Raw genomic sequence first — 14,026 nt, 5'->3', positions numbered from 1 at the left:
ACTTATAAAAGTGTGAAAACCCGTGACCCATTGTCCATTTTTGAGTGGGTTTTGTCTGCCCTAAATGTACCTGAAGGCTCTTCAATAAATGGAACTGCTTTTTATTCTCTTTATTTTGCCTGGCCTCTGTTTTAGGAAGTCCCAAAAGGCATCAAAGCAGAATCTGGAGACAGAATGAAGCTGAGCATTGCACACATCATAACTCAGTGAGCACGAGGGTGTCACAGCGAGAAAAGCATCCCCCAGTGCCAGCATCACTCCCCAGCCCCTGCCCTTCCCAGGAGCATCGTCAGCCCTTGGAAAAGCCTGTCCTGTTTGGCCAAGCACCATCCTGCCACCAAATACTCCCCCAGAGAGTCTGAGCAGCAGAAAACTCTGATCTACAGCTGGCTGAGGGCACACAGCCCTCACCTGGCACAGCCAGAGTTGTCTGAGGGACACCCAGATATTGGGATGTTGTGGGGTCCCCTGGATGAGGTGAGAGATGAGAATCTAAGTTCTTAGAAGGCTGATATATTATATTATATTATATTATATTATATTATATTATATTATATTATATTATATTATATTATATTATATTACATCATATCATATCATATAATTTCATATTATTTCATATTATATCATTACATTTATATTATATTATATAAGAAAATGATACACTAAAACTATACTAAAGAAAGAGAAAGGAGACCTCAGAAGGCCAAACAAGAATGAATAATAAAAACCTGTGACTGACCAGAGTCTGACACAGCTGGCTGTGATTGGCCATTAATTAAAAACAATTCACATGCTAAGTAAATAATTCTCTAAATCACGTTCCAGAGGAGCAGAACATGGAGAAGCTGAGGCTTCTTATCTTCCCAAGAGAAGCAATCCTGGCAAAGGGATTTTTCATAAAATATCCCAGTAACACCCAGAGTCCCCTGCAGGCTTTGCTTGCCAGGTGAGGTGCCAGACAAGCCCTTGGGGAGCTCTGAGGAGCTGGGGGGGTTTGTAAGCCCTGCTCTAAGAATATTGTAATCACGCAGTAATTATGGCACATCTCAAATCAGCCAGGCAAATCACAGCGTTGTCATTATTATTATTATTATTACCACTGTCACCAGCCCTGCCTGGCAGAGAGCAGGCCCTGCCCAAGGAGGGAGCAGGGCTGAGGGAGCATCCACAGAGCTCCAGCTCTCTCCCTTCAGGGCTGCCCAACCCACACCCCACCTCCCTGGCCGCTCCCTCCTTCCCAGGACCACGTCTGTGCTTCCCTCAGCTGTACCACACGTAATTAGTCAGGTTGATTTTACCTTTTTTTTGTTTTAATTAAACAACTTCAAGCACAAGAGCAGCCCTTGTGATTTGATTGGAGCTGTCAGTCTTTCAAATGTCATTCCTATAGATGACTAATCTTTAAAAACATCAGTTACTAAACTCATTGACTCAGTTGATGATGAGCCAGAGCAGAAATGATGGTTGAGACAGAGAGGGAGGTGGCAGAGCTGCATGGGGCCATTGCAGCTCCAGGGATTGGGACTTCCAGGGAAATGCAGGCTATGGAAATGGGGATGTGGCACATCAGGGAGGACATCTGGGCACTCCAGGTCCTCCCAGTCGCTGTCATGCTGACAAAAAAGAGAATTTTCTGTCTCAGCCTCTCCGAGTGTGCTGGTTCTCAGCACAGAGTGAAGCCATGGATTCCCATCCTGCCTCTGGAACAGGATTCCCTGCACTCCCTGACCCCCTTTTCCCACATCCCCCCAGTGCAGCACAGCTTTGGGAAGCACCCCAAGATTTACAAGGTGAAAGTGTCCCACACCAGGAGCAGCAGAGAGGGCACAGGCTGATCCCATCCCAAATGTGGATTCTATCCCACCCCACAGGCTGATCCCATCCCACTTTGGGATTGTTCCCCACTCCACAGGCTCATCCCATCCCATCCCATCCCACTTTGGGATTGTTCCCCACCCCACAGGCTCTGTGCTCAGGGTCCCAGCCCTGCACAGCTCCCACCCTGCTCTGCCCTGGGATAACCCAGGCTCCCAGGTGAGTTATTTATTAACTCTGAGCCTCTTGCCTTTAGAGCCTTCTGGAATGAGACAAACAGGACAGAAACAGTGCTGGCAGCATTTTCAGAAGACAAATGGGTGGAAGGAAGGAGATGCACGTGTGGGGTGACAGCTTCAGGGGATTGCCACCAATCCTTTGTCACCAGCAGCTTCACAGCTGTCACCCAAAGCCAAGGGACAGAGCTCAGGTCCCCCTGCTCCCCTCTCACACGTGTCCTGCCAGTCCAAAACCCCCAAAATCCCCAAAAAAGATTTGTGGTGTGCAGCATATCCCTGAGCCCAGCACCTGACAGCAATTCCTGCATCCTCTCAATGCCACAGCCTCCACAAAGGGCAGAAATTGGGCTTTATTTATAGACAGGCACCTTCTATTGCCATTTTCCCTCTTTCCTGAGGCCAGCCTGCCAGGCTGGAGGCAGAGACACAATTTCCACCTGCAGGATCCAGGCAGGTCCCCCTTGCTGCTAAGGATTCATCTCACAGTGGGTTTATTCACAGCTGTGCCTGCCAGGCCCCTTCTCTGAACTCTGTCTGCTTGCACTTGGGAGAATTTCAGAGTTAAAGGAACTAATAACTTAGAATAACTGACTCCAAGGGAGATGAGGCTTCAAACTGGGCCACCCAGGAGTGACCTGAGCACTCAGAATTTTCCTTTTCCACACAGCTTCCAACCCCTCTTTTCAATACTCCCCATTTCAGCACTCGTAATTTTTTGTCTCTGCTAAAAATCATGTCAGGAGTGATGCTCCTTGATGTGACAAGCAGAAGACAACACTTCCAAAGCCTCACAGGAGGTCACTCCAGGAACTGCACGCTCTGGGAAGATGAATATGTCCGAGTCGTGCCTGCTGAATGTGACACTATTATAAGAAAGACACTGGCAGAATTATTCATCAGCAGTGACTTGTGTGGCTCCAATCTCCTTAACCAGCTGCTGTCCATCCGAGCGGATCAGAGCCCATCTGAATAAACCCTGGGCTGTCCCCAGCAGCCCACAGCACCCAGAGCAGCCTCTCCTGAGCTCTGCATCCTCCTTGGGAGCCAGGCATTGTCACAGACATCTTTTATGAAAAATCCTTTCCTTAGGATTTTTCCTCCTGAGAAGCTGGGAAGCCTCAGGAACAAAATGTAAACAATGATTATCTGCTGCTGTGGAATGCAACAGGTGATTGGTCTCATGTGGTTGTTTCTAATTAATGGCCAATCACAGTCAGCTGGCTCAGACTCTCTGTCCCAGACACAAGCCTTTGTTGTCATTCTTTCCATTCTATCTTAGCTTAGCCAGCCTTCTGATGAGAACCTTTTCTTCTATTCTTTTAGTATAGTTTTAATGTAAAATATATCATAAAATAACAAATCAAGCCTTCTGAAACGTGGAGTCAGATCCTCATCTCTTCCCTCATCCTGGGACCCCTGTGAACATCCTCACAAGGCGTGGCAGGAGGGAGGGAATATTCCTGCATGCCAGGCTGCAGGGAGCAGGCAGGCAGTGCCACAAAGTGCCTGGCAGCCTCTCAGAGGTGGCAGCCTTGTGCCAGATTCTCCTTCCCTCTCTCCCAAATTAGAAGCAGAGCGTGCCACTAGAAAGTCAGGTGAGGGCTGTCTCTCAAGGAAGAGAGAGGCTGCCTCTCACAGCATCCTCATGGTCTGAGCACACCCAGAACCCCCAAAAACCCCCACAGCTCTCTCTGCACTGTCCCAAACCTGCCCAGGTCAGGAATGTCCTGATCCACAGCAGAAACTGCGCTGGGATTTATTCACAGCCCCTGTGATTTAAACATTGCTCTCCTGCCATGGACACAGCCAAGGAAGCCCCTCTTGGAGGCAGAGAAATGGCAAATATTTGCAAATATTTTCAAAATAAAAATTTAAATAATAAATTCAAATTGTTAAAATTCTGCAAATTACAAATATTCACCTTCCCCAGCCCCAGAGACGAAGCTGGGCAGTGATGTATTGCACTAATAATATATAATACATATATAATGTAATGTAATGTAATGTAATGTAATAATATGATATGATATGATACGATACTATACGATATAATATAATATAATATAATATAATATAATATAATATAATATATCATACATACATAATGTACTACATATATAATACATATAATAATACATATTATGAATTTATTACTAATCTAATATTATTAATATATAATTATTGATGTATATTATTGATATATTGTCTTATGTAATACATATTATATATGTATTATATGTACATATGTATGTATATATATGTATTAAGTGTACATATATAATGTATATAATAGTCAATATTATATACTCTCTATATAAATTTTTATATATAATCTATATATAAAAATATAGATTTTTTATATTAAGTGTATACATAATGCAATATAATGTAATGCATATATAATGTAATTATAGAATATAATATATGTACATATATACAGTATATATACACTATAAAATATATTTTTATGTAAATATACACTTATATACTCCTGCTGACTGCAGAGGACACAAAAACACCAGCCAAGCCCCCTCTCTGCCTCAGTCACACCCATTCACACCCAAACATCCCCTCTGCCCCTTTTCCAGCCCCCAGCTCAGCCCAGCTCAGCCCCATCCCTCCCTCCCTCCCTCCCTCCTTCAGGCACCCAGCCCCCTCCCAGCCCTGCCTCTCAGCAGCCATCACGTGCATCCATTATTCAGGAGAAATATCAAGTTATTCATGAGCCAAACCAGTCTCCAGGTACTGCGCCCAGCCTGACAAAATCCCTTCTGCTGGCTGCTCCCTTCCCAGCCTGAGCTCAGGGACAGGACAGGGCCTGGATCCCTCATTTTTGGGGGGATTTATGGTTATTCTGTGAAGGACAGGAGGAGCAGCCCTGCCAGGCTCCCTCTCATCACTGCCCCATGTCTCTCAGGGTCTCTCAGCTCCTGCCCACTCCCCAGACTCACTTAACCATTTATTAACAATCTCCACACCTGCCAGGCTCCCTCTCATCACTGCCCCATGTCCCTCAGGGTCTCTCAGCTCCTGCCCACTCCCCAAATATCTGCAGGTGCTCTTGGGTCAGAGTGCACCCAGCCTGACAAAATCCCTTCTGCTGGTTGCTCAGGGAGAGGAGAGGGGATCTGCTCTGGCTTGGATCCCTCATTTTGGGGGGATTTATGGTTATTTTGTGATGGACAGGAGGAGCAGCCCTGCCAGCCTCCCTCTCACCCCTGCCTGATGTCCCTCAGGGTCCCTCAGCTCCTGCCAAATGTCAGGACCTCTCACTGCTCAGAGTGACCCCAAGAAAAGTTCAAAATTCTCTTTTCCCAGCCCGGTGCTTGAAGAAAGAGTCAGAGCTCTTCATTTCTCAGTCTCAAGGTTGTTCATTGTATCTTATCTATAAAAGAGTCACGAGTTCTTATTATTATTCTTTCTAGCCTTCTGTCTGTATCCTTTCTGTATTCTTTAGTATAGTTTGGTTTAGTGTTCTTTTATATAATATAGTATCATAAAATAATGAATTATCCTTCTGAGAACATGGAGTCAGATTCATCATTCCTTCCTTCATCCGGGTGTTGGAATGTTGGGGGACACAAGACAGATGATGGACCTTGGACCTGGTTAACATCAGAGATTTGATAACAGGATGCCTTGGCAAAAGCAAACAGAACTTTGAAAATTAGACCTGGATTGTAAGAAGATTCAATCAAATGGGTTTACTGGAAAAAGAAAATCCCATTAAACTCTGCAAGCAAGAGATGTTGTTATATGCATAAGTTTGTGTGATTTTAACCTAATCATTGTAGTACACATTACTAGTCTCCCTGAAATAGTAGATATAATAGTATATATTTGTATCCCACAATAAAATCAGATTTTGATCACCAGGTCATTCTCCCCATCTCTCTCCATCACCAATAAACACCAGACCCACTCACTCTCATATTGACACCTCCAGCAGCCCCAGTCCCTCACAGCAGCACACCAAAGCATCCCAGCCCCTGCTTGGGGCCACCAGGACAAGAATCTGGACCATGCAAACCCCAACTCATCCCAAGTGAGATCCCTGCCCCCTGATGGTGACAGGAGCGCTGCTCTTTATTCACTGAGAGCCCGAGCGGGCCCCAAATCACGCCGGCATTATGTTATGATAATGCTGGAAGTATTATAAATGCTCTGTGTGCCAGACAAATCCTGGAGCAGGCTTCCAAATCCCCTCCAAATCCCCTCTTGTGTCTCTACAGTCATCCATTCATGAAATGCAGAGCAGAGCCCCAGCATCCCTCCTTCTGCTCTGGGCTCTTTCCAGCTCAATGGAAGGTGAGGCAGACTCGGGGTGTTTCTCCTTGAGTAGCCTTTTTTTTTGTTGGGTTTTTTTGGTGTTATGGTTTTTTGGTTTTTGGGGATTTTAGTTTGTTTGGGGTTTTTTTGGGGGGAGGCTGGGTTTTTTGTTTTTTTGGGTTTTTTTTTTGGGTTTTTTTGTTTTGTTTTTTTTTTTTTTTGCCGTTCAGGTGCCAAAGGAACCTGCAGGGCATTGAGAAATGATGTCCAGCAAGTTTTTGTTGTTTTTTTTTTTTTGTTTTTTTTTTTTTTGTTTGTTTGTGTTTTTGTTTTGGTTTGGTTTTTTGGGTTTCTTTTTGTTTGTTTGTTTGTGGTTTTTTTTTTTGGTTTTTTTCATGGGTTTTTTTTTTTGGCCTTTCATCTGCAGAGGAACCTGCAGGGCATTTAGGAATGATGTCCAGCAAGGAAACTGAGACCAATCCCATGGCTCTGTCTCCTGTCAGAGAGTGAAATGTTCCTCATTCTCCTGCTCCCTGCAGGGCCACAGGAGCAGGGAGGTCCCCTCAGCAGAGCTGCCTGTCTTTATTCTCTTTGCAAACAGCAACTTGCTGTATTTTAGGGGAATTCCTTTAGATCAGATGAGCTTCACCTGGAAATTCCTATTTCTCTTTACAGCTGAACATACCTGAGGCAGCACCCCAAACACTGAAGCAAAGGGTTCCTCTTTTTTTGTGGGTGATCAGGCTTTTCCTTCTGAGCTTTCAATTCCCTCTGCACTGCTCTTCGAGAACAGCACAAAAATCCCTAGACAGAAGCTGAGCTCCTGTCCTGGCTTTAGGAGAACAGCTCAGATGCAGCAGGAGGGGGATCTCAAGCATTTCCCCTTTATTCTGCTGCCACAGGCAGGCAGATCGTGTTGTGTTGGCCGTGGCTCACAGGGAGAGCAGAGCTGGAGGGATTTCAGAGGCACCACTGCAGCTGGGAAATGGCTTCAGGGCTCTGTGGTACCCGGGCAGGGCAGGAACAGAGGGAGGACAACTGCACAGGGCTGTGCAGGGGGAAGGAACTCATTTCCAGCATGGAAAAATGGGTGTGGAACTGTGCTCTGGAACTGTGCTCCAAGGTGTTTTATGGTCAGAACAGAGGGAAGGAGCTCACTTGCAGGATGGAAAAAAAAATGGGTGTGGAAGTGTGCTTTAAGGTGTTCTACTGCTTAGAACTGTGCAGAATGAAAGAACTCACTTCCAGGATGGAGAAATGGGTGTGGAAATGTGCTCCAAAGTGTTTTGCCGCCCAGGACTGTGCAGAATGAAGGAATTCACTTCCAGGGTGGTAAAAAACGGTTGTGGAAGTGTGCTCAAAGGTCTTCTACTATTTAGAACTGCACAGAGAGAAGGAACTCACTTGCAAGATGGAAAAAAAAAGGGTCTGGAATTGTGCTTTAAGGTGTATTACTGCCTAGAACAGTGCAGAATGAAGGAACTCACTTCCAGGATGGAAAAATGGGTGTGGAAGTGTTCTCCAAAGTGTTTTACTCCCCAGAACTGTGCAGGGGGAAAGAACTCTTGCAGGGTGGAAAAATGGCTGTGGAAATGTGCTCTAAGGTGTTTTACTGCTCAGAACTGTGCAGGGGGAAGGAACTCACTTCCAGCATGGAAATAATGGGTGTGGAAATGTGCTCCAAGGGGTATTTCTGTCCAGAACTGTGCAGAATGAAGGAACTCACTTCCAGGATGCAAAAATGGCTGTGGAAGTGTGCTCTAAGGTGTATTCCTGCCCAGAACTGTGCAGGGGGAAGGAATTAACTTCCAGGATGGAAAAAATTAGTGTGGAATTGTGCTTTAAGGTGTATAATAATAATAATAATAATTTTCTGAGCCTGTGAACAAAGTCTTTTGGGAAGTGACACTTGGTACAACCAAAAAACCCCTCAGAGGGAGAGGGATAAGGGTAGGAGGAGAGATGAACTGGTTAAATTTGTGGGACAGCACAGAGAGAGCAGGGTGAGCTCCCCAGCACTGGGAATTCTTTGCCCCCTCTGTCATTCCCTGGGGATGTGGAGTTCCCAGCACAGCTGGAGCAGATGTTTTCCACAGTGCCCACACCCTGTGGCACTGCCAGCACTTGGGGCTGCTCCTTGGGTCTCCAGCAGGAGATGGAGATTAATTATGGCCCCCATCCTATGGTCTCTGCTCAGCAAATCCCTCCTCAGCTCCTGGAGGGGAATCCAGCCCTGATGGCCAACCCAAATACAAAAAGTCAAGGAATGCAGGAGGAAAACGGAGAGTCCATCCCCACCCTTCAGCCCTCCTGGCATGGGTCACTCCTGCCACCACAGCAGCAAAGCAGGGGCAGGTGCTAATCCAGGATCTCCACAGGCAGAACATGAGCAGGCAACACATCCCAGAGAAAAAGGAGCCACAGAGGCACCTTCCAAGGACATGGATACCAGGAAAAGCTTTGCCTTGGTGTGGGTTGGAGGTGCTGCCTCAGGTTTTGGCTTTTCTATTTTTCAGGTTCTGTGCTGCTTCAGTGTGTGGGTCTGGGTTTACATCACGGGATGGTGAGCTCTGTGCACAGAGCAGGGAGACAAAACAATTCCTGCTCCAGCTGGGCACCAAGGACAAATGATCCCAATCTCAGCCCAGGAGCACAAACCCCGTGGGCTGGAGAGAGAAAAACAAGCAGGGTGGGACTGCAGGGGCTAAAGCTGGAATGGGACAATGAACTGCAAGGTGCAAATGGAGCAGAACTGATCCCAGGGAGAGACCCCGGGAGCGCTCGTGCATTTTGGGGCCATTTTGGTTCATCTTGGGTTCATTTTGTGACCATTTTGGTTCACCTTGGGTTCATTTTGTGACCATTTTGGTTCACCTTGGGTGCAGCCCTGGCTGGGCTCTTGTGCTGCCCAAGGTGAATCCATTGAGGAGATCCTTTTAATAAATCCCTGCTCTATTCTTTAGCTCTGTCCAGTCTCTGTTCTAGGCCAGCCTGCATGAAGCATCAGTTTCTGGCGACCACAGGACACAAGTCATCAAAGCCCCACTAAATTCTCCTCCAGCTAAACACAACTTACAGTGCAGCCCACTGAACTTTTTGAGTCAGGAAATGCAGGCCTGCAGGGTGAGGAAGCCACTGAAGGCATGGCCACAGAGGAAGATGCTGACCAAGGCTTGCTGCATCCCCAGAGGTCAGGGATCTTGCTGAAAAGCAGCCCTGGAATCCAGGCAGCCTCTGGCACTGCTCATCCCTGCCACAGAAAATGCACAGAAATGCAAGAAAGGACCAGCTCCTGTCCTCCTCTGGATTCAGATCTGCCCACTGGGTTTTGTTGGACGAACTAAAAATTGCTTTTTTTGCACAACTTTTTTTTTTTTTTTTTGAGCCAGTAGAAATAGAACAAGGGCAAGACAGAGCAAAATCATCTCAAAGGGCAAATCTGCAAAACCCACTGAAAAATGAAATGCAGCATTTGCCCCAGTGTCCCTTTTTAAATCAGCTCTTGTCATTTCCCAAGGTGCTGTGGCAACAGGAGAGTCTGGAAGAGATTGAAGGGGCAGATGATGCCCTGTTTTGGGCTCAGAAAGCAGCATTTTGGGAACAGCCAGCCTTGGCCAAAGGGAGAGCTTGTGCTCACACTTCAGTCCTGGAAGGATTCTTGGTGAGCTTAGGCCAGCTCTCCCCAAGGGCTGCCAGGAGGATGCAGCAGGGCTGAGGATGCTGCAACCCCCCAGCCCTGCACTCTGGGGGCACCCAGAGCTCTCCTGGCCTCCAGAGGTGCAACAGCTGCCGAGAAAGCCCAGGAAGATGCACCACAAACAGGCAGGGAAGAGGAAATTCAGCATCCCTGAGCTTGGCTGGCACTGCCCTGGTGGGGACAAAGGCACTGTGCCAGCTGTGGCACAGACAGGGTGACAGCCCCTGCAAGGCTTGGGGCACTTTGTTCACTCATTCCTTCTCTGGGATGGGATATGGGACATGGGATATGGGATATGGGATATGGGATATGGGATATGGGGTATGGGATATGGGACATAGGATGGGATCCATGGGATGAGGATGGGGATGGGGATGGGATATGGGATGGGAAACTCTGAGTTTCTGGTGGGTCAGGAAACTTTGGGAAGCCAGGTGGGAAAGCTCTGCCTCTCTCCTCTTGGGGACTCCTGCACTCATGGAGACCCTCATGGAGACCTTCTGGCTTTTCTGACCCAGAGAAGCCAAACATGAGGTTTGTGTCCCCTGTTCTGCACCCTGGAGCTGTCAGGGCACTGCAGGGATCCCCCCAGGAATGCCCATGGAGGGGTGCAGGAAGGGATTTGTAATCCAGGAATTGGAATTCAAATCCCTTTGGAATGGGAACATACCCAGAGCTAACATCCCTGACTGCATGTTTCTTCCTCTGCCTTCCCCACACCCATAAATGTTCAAACAGGAAAATAAAATTATTGATCAGCTGCCTTCCCATTATAGCAACAGCCACTGTCCTGCTGGCTTTGGCCATTTCCAAACCTCTACCACAGAATTAACCCTGCTGGAAGAAAGATTCTTCCTAATTCTTGAATTCCTTCACCAGAACATCATCTGCATCCCTCGAGGCTGGCACAGACACCAGAGTTTGGAGTTTCACACAGAAAGAAGATATTTTCCCCAGTGCCTCCATTTTCCTCTCCACACCCTTTCAGCCCCATCTCTGCCAGGTAAGCCAGGAAACCCCAGCCCTTGTGACCTTCCAGCCAAATCCTGGTGGATCCACTCACTGAGGAGGATGCTCAGGGACACCAAAAATCTAAGAGTGTGCAGAGCAGTGCAAGAGACGCCCGAGTCTCTGCCAGTGCCTCACATTGGGCCACAAACTCCCTGAATGTTCCTGCATTACTGTTCCTGCACACCCAGGCTCTGGCAGGGACGGGTGGCACTCTGGGGCTCAGGATGTGCTCGCACCAGGGGGGACCTCTGGGACACGTCGTTATTTCAGCAATCAAAGCAAACGCTTCCTAACGCCGTGCCAGGAGCCATCAAGCAGCCCCTGGAGGCAGGGAAGGAGGGGAATGGGAGCAAATGGATGTGGCAGCAGCAGGATCCTGCCCGAGGTAGTGAGGGATGGCCAGGAAAGGGCTCTGCTTGCTGGGGATAACTGGGGAGGGGCTCCACAGCTGCGAGCATCGGGCTCTCCTCGGGGCTTTCCCCAACATCTGGCTAAAGGCACCTCCCAGCCCTGTGTGAAGTTGTGCTGCCTGCCCTGACTGAGAGAAATTCGGAGTTTCACGGTCAGAGACCCAGGAACTGAGTCACGGAGAGGCCCAGCAGGGAGAGGAGAGCATCATCTGTGGGCAGCTTCATTGATCAGCCCTGACTTTCTCCCTCACAACCACTGGTTCCCATCCCCTCCCACTCCCACTCCACGCCACAACACAGACATCCCTCCTCTGAGCCTTGCTCAGCCATCTCCTCTCCCCCCAATAAACCACAGCACTCGGGAAGCTTTTCCCTTTAGGCAGCCTCAAAGTTGGCTCCCGGCACTGCTGGCACGAATGAAAGCGATTCCAGTTCCCCCTCCTCCCGCATCCCATCCCTCTCCGGTGCGAAGAAAAGGCAGAGGATGACCAAGGGAGGGGAGCAGCAACTCCGGGTGGCCTCTCACCTCCCTCCCCTCGTTGTGCACGGATGCTCGGGAGGATGCGGAGCCACCGAGAGCCCCAGGGACCCCGGGGCACGTAGGGTCGGGAGGGCGATGCTGGGAGATCCTGGAGCGATCCCCGGGGAAAGCAGCTCGGTGTCCTCGGGCAAAGCGGGGGCAAAGTGAATCTCCAGCACCGCAGCCCCCCGGACCCGCTCTGCGCCCTCTCCCTGCGCCGGGAGGGGAGGGAAAAACCGCTCCGAGCATCTCCTGCTCGCTCCCGTGCCCTGCCCGCTGCATCCACACACACACCCCGGGCAGAAAGGATGCGTGTCCTGCTCGGCTCAGCCATGCAGCCGGAGGAGGCAGCCGGAGTTACCTTGTGAGCGCAGCCGGAGCCGCCTTCTGTCTCCATCGCGGCCGGGAAGCTGCTCCCATTCATGCTCTAATCCCTGCGAACAGAGGCACGATTCAAAGCGGCTCCTCGCCCATCCAGCAACCTCCGCCTCCTTCTCTCCCCCCTTTCCGCCTCGTTTGTTGCGTCCGGCTTTGTGGTGCTTTTCTCGCTCTTTTTAAGGGTTTTTTTTTTAAAAAAAAATGTTTTCTTTCTTAATCCAGGCAGCGAGCACGGCGCTGCTTCATCGCATCCCTGCCCGCGTTTCGCTCGGCCAGGAGCAGCCTTGGGGAGCTACTCGCTGTGCTCCGGCTCGCAGCTCTGCCTTCTGCAGCCTGGCGTTCGGGGGAGAAAGAGAGCGAGCAAACAGGGAGGAGGAGGAGGAGGAGGAGGAGGAGGAGGAGGAGGAGGAGGAGGAGGAAGAGGAGGAGGAGGAGGAGGCCAGCGGGATGCGGGAGGAAGGAGGCAGAGCGTGGCTGCTTTGTATCCAGAGCAGCGCCGGCAGGCTGTGGCTGCCAGAGGAGGGGATGCTCTGGGAATGGTGGGTGCCAATTGATCCCGCTCCGGCAGGGGCACCGCAACCTGCGACAGCGACAGCGACAGCCGGGGAAGGGCCCCGGGAGTGATCGGATCTGCTCTGCTCACCCTGAGCACAGCCAGGGCTGCGGGACCGGGGGGAGAGGGGATGGGGTGGGATGATGGGATGGGATAATGGGGATGGGATGGGACCCATGGGATGAGATCCATCGAATTGAATGGGATGGCATAATGGGATGGGGATGGGATGGGATATGGGGTGGGATCCATGGGATGGGATGGCATGGGGATGGAGAGGCTCTGGCTGGTGAGGAAGCTCAGCATTGCCCAGAGGAAGCTCAGAAGGTGGCCATGTGTTGGATGCAAGGCAAAGCTCCCCTCCAGCCCTCAGGGTGACAGGCAGAGCTCGGCTCCACTTCCAGCTCTTCAGAGCAGCCCCCTCAGCTCCTCTCTGCCCGTGCCCATGCTGGTGGCTCCCAGCTGAGCCCAGCCAGGCTCTGGGAGCAGTGGGCAGCCCTCCTTGCACCTCATCCTGCTTCCCTTCCCTGCAGCACCAGCCTTCCCTCAGCCCTGCTCAGCCATCCCCCCCAAACACTGAGCACCCCCATGTCCCTCCTGGGGGCTGCCCAAGGGTCCTGGCACTGGGCAAAGGGCAGCAGGAGCATTTTCCCATGGGAAGGAGGCTCTGGATGTGCCTAGGTCTGCCCTTGAGCTGTGACATCTGCAGGACCCGTGTGTGACCTCTGTCCATGCACAGAACCACAGGGATGCTCCCTTCCTCCTTGGGGAGCACTTGGGGGAGGCAGGGCTTGAGGGCACAGGGAGAACAAAGGTCTCATCTCCTGATCCTGCCCTTTGGTAGCTGACCCTGCTCAGCAGGCTGAACCCCACAGCGAGTGTGTCTCCAAATGCCAGCTGGGCAGTTTACCCTGAGCCAAAAGTCACTGCTCAGCTTGGGGGTGAGCCACCTTTCACCTGTCCTGAGCTGCTTCCAACCACATCAATCCCCTCCAAGCACCCCCGTTTATCTCTCCCTGTTCCACAGTGGACGTGCACAGATCCACAGATCCTCCCCTGCTGCTCCCTCTCTGTAAGGTTACAGTGCCATGGAAACCTGTAGGTATAGACAGATTTACTTATGCTTTACCA

General features: G+C 50.0%; 1 protein-coding gene across 1 annotated transcript in view; it reads right to left on the bottom strand.

The window, feature by feature from the left end:
* B3GAT1 (beta-1,3-glucuronyltransferase 1) overlaps window positions 1-12,515 on the bottom strand; it is a 42,191-nt gene extending 29,676 nt beyond the window's left edge. The window contains exon 1 of the mRNA XM_054292876.1: window positions 12,326-12,515. The gene's annotated coding sequence lies outside the window, so the exon portion shown is untranslated. The remainder of the gene's footprint in view (window positions 1-12,325) is intronic.
* Between the last annotated feature and the right edge of the window lie 1,511 nt (window positions 12,516-14,026).

Source organism: Melozone crissalis, unplaced genomic scaffold (genome assembly GCF_028551555.1).
Source record: "Melozone crissalis strain CALT ecotype California unplaced genomic scaffold, PUWL_Pcris_2 ptg000120l_1, whole genome shotgun sequence".
Lineage (NCBI taxonomy): Eukaryota > Metazoa > Chordata > Aves > Passeriformes > Passerellidae > Melozone > Melozone crissalis.
Note: the sequence above shows the minus strand (reverse complement) of the source record. Positions and strands in the feature narration are given on the sequence as shown.